Genomic DNA, 6778 nt, shown 5'->3' with positions numbered 1-6778 from the left:
ACCAGACATACCATGGTCATCTTAAATGTTTGTGAGCAGCTTCAGAGACTAGAAAAATATTCGCATTGCAGAAACATAATAGTGCCTCACAGAGATAAAGGTGCAATCATTTTAATGTCCACACCGTTGGCTGGAGACCAGAAGCCTGGTCAGATCACATCTGCATACAACCCCAGAAAAGTTCCCACTCTTCTAGTGCTTGGAGGTGCATGGATGTGAGCACTGAAGTGGTGAGCCCCATTAAAGAATGGGGGAGCTATCTGCATTAACTGTGTTCTGGAGGGCCTGCTTAAAAATCTGAAGAGCTGGCCTAACCATGAACCAGTCCTCACTGGGAGAAGCAGTTGAACAGACACTTGGAGACAAAAAGAAAGAAAGGAGACTGGTGATGTTTGCTGTCTGGCCTGGTGTGGCATAGACATCTTAAACTTTTGTGGGTGACATTGAAGGCAAGAGGTCAGTTGGTATGGCAGAGGCATTTCATATAGGCAGAGAGAAAGGTTCACAATTTTATTTGTATCCCACATTACTTGGGAACCAGAGGTATGTCTGGTCCCCACCTGTGTACACATATATGGAAGTTGCTGCTTTCCGGGAGAGCTCTCTGAGCCAAGATAAAGGAAGTGAGGAGTTAGCAGCACTAACTTCCTTTTTGCTGGGTCTGGTTCCTACCTCTGGCCCATCATCTGACCTCCTGCCCTGTTTTCTGTCTATCTTGAAAATCACCAGCAGATTGTCTCCTTACATGCAGACCCTGGATTGATTTTCTCAGCATCCAGAAGCCTGTTATTTTATCTACCAAACCTGGGTCCACCAGCCCTGCAGCTAAGAGTCAGGAGAAGCCTCTAGTCTGACATCTGACCCATGGACTTGGAACTTTCCAGTCTCTACAGTAGCCTAAACCATTTCCTTGACACAAATCTATATATATTTACATACATATATAAACTTCATTGATTTTGTGTTTCTGCAAACCCCAGCCTAAGACTTTGCTCCTGAAGAAGGAAGTGATGTGGTCACAGTCATATAATGCGATCAGCTACCAGAGTCTGGATGAAAGAAGAAATAACTTCACTTCTAGAGCCTCCAAAATGCTCACTGCTCTGCAAATATCTTGATTTCATCCTAGTGATACTGACATCGTACTTCTGCCTTCGAGAACTTTGAAACAGTAAGTGTTGTTTTAACTAGTCAAATTTTTGTCTAATTCATCAAATCCTTTCTTCAGATGATCTCTAAATTCAGATGGGATATTTTCAAGGTCATATTTTTACTCTTGTGGACTTGTTTTTATTGTCTTCAGCTTCAGTCTCAATTTGCATATAAGCAATTCATGGCCTGTTCCACAGTCTACCCTGGCCTTGTTTTGACTGATGATACTGAACTATACCAAGGTCTCTTACCATAGATGCAGTCAATTTGATTTCTGTTTATTCCATCTGATGTGGTGCATGTGTATAATCGTCTTTTATGTCTTTTAAAAAAGATATTTGCAATGAGGAAATCATTGGTCTTGCCAAATTCTATCATGTGCCTCCAGCATCTTTTCTATCATCAAGGCCATGTTTTCCAACTACTTATTCTTCCTCTTTGTTTCCAACCTTTGCATTCCAATTGCCAGTGATTATTAACACATCTTGAATGAATGGTTGATGAACTTCAGAATTCTACCATGTTATCGTCACTGACTTTAGTATTTGGTGCATAAATTAGTATAATAGTGGTAACAGCTGGTCTTCCTTGTAAGTGTATGGATAATATCTCATTATAACAAGTGTTGTACTTTTAGAAAAATCTTGATATGTTCATTTTGACAATCAATGTGATGTCATTCCTCTTCAGTTTGTCATTCCTTGCATAGTAAACCATGTGATTGTCAGTATCAAAATGGCAAATACAGTCAATTTCAGCTCACTAATGCCTAGAATATCAATGTTTGTGTGTTCCATTTTATTTTTTATAATTTCCAATTTTCCAAGATTCATACTTCATATATTCCATGTTCTGATTATTTAGTGGATGTTCACAGCTGTTTCACTTCATTTTTAGTTTAGCCCCATCATCAAATGAAGGTCCCAAATGTTTTAATCCATTCACATCATCATGGTCAGCTATAACTTGAGGAGGCAGCTCTTTTCTGCTTCTGTTTTGAGTGCCTTCCACCCTGAGGGGCTCATCTTCAGGCACTGTATCTGACCGTATTCTAGTGTGCTTCATCGGGCTTCAGTATTCAATATTCTGGTGCTGACTGTGTTCCACTACTATTCATAAGATTTTCAGTGACAAAATATTTGGAAGTATTCCATATCTCCTTCCTAGTCTGTCTTTATCTGGAAGTGCAGATGAAACCTGTGCACCATAGGTGACCCTTCTGGTATTTAAAATACCCATGGCATAACTTCCAAAATTAGCAACACACAAGCCACCACAGTACAACATACTGACACATGAGTGGTGGGTAGAGATTGTTAGGATTAGAGAATTTGTGCCTTTGTAAAAGAGGTGTATGACTAAGAGAAATTACTTTTCTTTTTTCTTTTATGCTATTTTGTTTTCAAACCAAAGACATAATTGTGCAAAGACACAGAAGTAGGTCTGCTAAAATCACCATCAGAATACACTGAATGAAATACCTGCTGGAAAAGGAGTTCAGTGACAATGGAGCAAGAGACTCAGGCCAGGGTCTATGGGAGAAGTGTTGAACTTGAGAGGACTGGGTTATGTCTTGGGAAACTCCCAGATTCAGAGGATAATCTCAGAAAAAGAAGGAAGAGAAGGAGACCCTGATAAAGTTAAAATAAGAGAGTTTAGAGTAAAGACATGAGGAGGCTTATCCATGAAGGGATTAAATCTCACTACATCTTACTCAGCAGTGGATAGAACTGGAACTCGGTTTGCATCTCTCAGGCCCATCTACATCATGGAATATGCTTACGGCATTCATATTATATAAGATAAATTCCATAAGAAAGTGCAGTGCTAGAATAATGGTCCCTAAAGATTCTAGCAAATATCCCCTGGAACCAGTTAAAATGTTAATTGTGTGGAAAGTAGGATTTCAAATGTGTTTAAGGTTAATGGCCTAGAGATGGGAGAATTCACATGAATTTTCCAGGTACCCTGGATGTAATAACATGAGTCTTTTAAGCAATGAACCTTTTATGTCTGTGATCCCCTAGAGCTGTAACAGTGAAGGAAGCATCGGTGATGCAATGCTGCTGACTTGGGAGACGGAGGAAGACCTAGAACCAAGACATGCAGGAGGTTTCTTTGTTGTGGTATTTCAGAGCCCATTGAGTTGGTTCCAAATCACTGCAACTCTGTATAGTGTTTCCAAAAAGCAGGTGGTGAGTCTGAATCACCAAACTCGTGGTTCAAACCAATCTTGCATTCCAGTGCTTTATCCCACAGTGTCACACCTCGTCCTATGGGGTAGAAAAGCCAAGGAGGCAGATTCTCCTTTGAGCCTCCTCCAAAATGAACACAGATCTTCCTACACCTTCATTTTAGTCAGTGAGTTCTGTGTCACAATTCTCATCTTAATGACTATAAAATCATAATTTTGTATTGAGTCACCCAATAGATTTAGGATCATTTGTTATGGCAGCTACAAGAGGCAAACATAAAGCATTAGCATGTATTTTCCTATATGAACATTTCTCAACAGAGAATCAAAGACACCTAATTCCCTTAATTGTCTCTTTATCCATGCTAAACTTCCCATGACTAAGTAAGAAAACACACCTTGTTAGATACACAGAGAGCGAGTGCAAGTTCAGGACCTGTGGGGAAAGGTCAGCTGTGCTATAGAGACTCATTGAGACATAGCCAAGGGAGGAGGTTTCTGTTCCGGGCTGAAACTCTGTGCTGGTAAGCTATTACGTTTACGTTGCTGATAGTAATAAACTGCCACATCTTCAGCTTGGAGACTGTTGATGCTAAGAGTGATATCTGACCCAGACCCACTGCCATGGAACTGGTTGGAGACCCCAGAAGCCAGGGAGGATGCCAGATAGATGAGAGACTTGGGAGGCTATCCTGGCTTCTGCTGGTACCAGTCTATGTTTGTACCCACACTTTGACTATATTTGCAGTTGATAGTGACCATTTCCCGTGGAGACACAGCTACGGAGGTTGGAGGAGACTGGATCATCACAATGTCCCCAATCTGCAATCATAGTGGACAATTACCACGCATGCGTGCACTTAGTCAAGAAATGATAAAGCATGTTTTTTAAAACCACATTTCCTAAAGTATAAATGTGTAACTGAGTCTGTTAGGCAATAACTATGAATTCACTCTGCATCTAAAGTCATTTTCCTCCTCTATACAGATAGCCATTTGGTTGCATAGAAGTGATTGTCGATCTCTCACGTGAGACCCAGACCAACATCACCATAAGAAGCTGGGTCTGTGCCTTCATCATTGTGCAGCTTCTCTGTCGGATATAACTCAGCTCACACTGAGGGAAGGCAGCCCACTTGTAGAGGTCTGAGCAGTTGCTAAGGCCTATAGGGGCCTATGCAAAGTAGGCAATGGTTATAAGGTAATAAAGAGCCATAAATATCTTCACATGAGCATTAAAACCATGGTGTTGAGTGAATCAAGTCATTCACAAAAGGACAAATATACTATCTGTAATTCATATAAACCAGGCAAATATATATAAAGCCAAAGATAATTAGTGGTTACTAATGCTGAGAGAGGGGAAGGAGAGGGGAGCCCTGAGTTTCTCTTTATGCTTGTGGAATCATCTGGAACAAGAGACCATTAGTGGTGGGACAACATGACAAACATGATCAATGTCAACAAATTATATGAGAGGGCTTCAGAAAGTTCATAGAAAAATGGAATTCACAGATAATTGCATTTTCTCATCATGCATGCAAAAATTATTGAATTGCTAAATGTTTGGGAATGTGTGTGTGTGTGTATATACATATACTACAGGAGTCCTGGCGTGGTGCTGTGGGTTAATGTGCCAGAGTACAAAGCCGTTTGAACTGCAAGGTTGGTGGTTCAAGCTCACCAGCTGCTCCTTGGAAACCCTATACAGAGTTGCTATGCCTCAGAATCGACTCGATGGCACTCAACAACAACATGCATATACTATAATAAGAAAAATATAAATAAATATCATTATAGAGAAAATGTGCCTGAAGGCTATGACAGATACAGAGATCAACTTAGAATTTCTGATTTCAATAACAGTGAGAAACAACTTACAATATAAAATATATTTGTTGAACTAACATTCTCTTGTGTAAGCTACTTGTTGTAGTTAAATGCCATTGAGTCGGTTCCAATCCATAGCAACCCTGTATAGGGTTTCCGAGGAGTAAGTGGTGAGCTTGAACCACTGACCTTGCAGTTCAAACGGCTTTGCAGTTTGGCGCTTAAACCCACAGTGCCACACCAGGTTCATGTACGCTAATACTAACAAGATAAAGAAAAAGAAATAATAAATAAATAGAATAAAATAAAAATAAATCTTCATTAAGAAGTTGTGAATACAGAGAGTGTCCTACCTGGATTCAAACCACATACTTGCATGTGAAAATGGAGGGCAAGTTAAACAGGGAAAGACTCTCAAGGAGATTGATTGGGACAATGGCAACAGTAATGGTCTCATGTGTAACAACAATGGTAAGGATGGCACAGGATAGAGCGGAGTTTTATTTTGTTATGCATAGGGTCTCTATGAGCTGTAACTGACTTAGAGGTACTTAACAACAACAACATTATACATGAAGTTTCTGTACGTCCCAGACTTTTCTTTTTTTAAGTGTTGACTGAGCACTTATTTATTGTTTCATTTTGTTCTCCTTCACTGTGTTATAAATTTATAATTTTTTAGTGATTATTCAACAAATTTACAAAACGCATATGAATCCTATCAATGTCTAAAATTAACCAAAACATTCAGTGTACTCATTGATAAAATAGAGACCTTGTTTTTGTTGTAAGGTGTCATCTAGTCAGTTGTAACTCATAGCAACCCTGTATAGGATTTCTGAGGAGTGGTTGGTGAGTTTGAACTCCAACCTTGTGATTCAAAATGATCTTGCTGTCCAGTGCATTATCCTACAGTTCTACACCAAGACTCCAATGAATAATTGTTGTTGTTATTGTTGTTGTTAAGTGCTGGAACTCTTTCAACTCCTTGATTGAGCCCGGTGATACTGATCTCATGGTTTACCATGTTTGAAATGAACTCAACAGCTATTGCATATTGATATAAAGCTTCTGACTTCCAGAACTATAACAGAGTAAATTTTTATTGGATTAGATGTCACTGTTATGTTGATTCATTAGAGCAGTCAAAGGAAACTAATACAGTGACAAAAGAAATTTGAGAGGTTCCACTTGTGAAGAAAAGGTTAAAAAAATCATAATAATGGTAACACGCAAGATTACATGTACACCAGTAATGTTCAAACCATTTAGTCCTATTGACTCATCAAGCTTTCTAACAACTCAACAAAATAGCTAGTATCATTATATTCACTTTATGTACAAGGAAATCTTGTCACTGAGTATTTGAGTAACTTACTCAAGGTCACATGGCAAGGAAGGAACAAAGCTGTATTTAAAAATGATATCTGATGAATCAAGATGATGGGAAATATGTTCACATTTACAGATCATATGGGGACCTGGTATGGTGCTGTAGAATAATCATAGGACTGCTAACCACAGGGTTGGTGGTTCAAAGCTACCAGCTGCTCCTTTTTTTTTTTTTTTTTTTTTTTTCTTGGTTTTCTGAGGCCATTTAAG

The sequence above is a fragment of the Chrysochloris asiatica genome, unplaced genomic scaffold (assembly GCF_000296735.1).
Source record: "Chrysochloris asiatica unplaced genomic scaffold, ChrAsi1.0 scaffold00559, whole genome shotgun sequence".
NCBI lineage: Eukaryota > Metazoa > Chordata > Mammalia > Afrosoricida > Chrysochloridae > Chrysochloris > Chrysochloris asiatica.
This window is presented reverse-complemented; position numbering follows the sequence as displayed.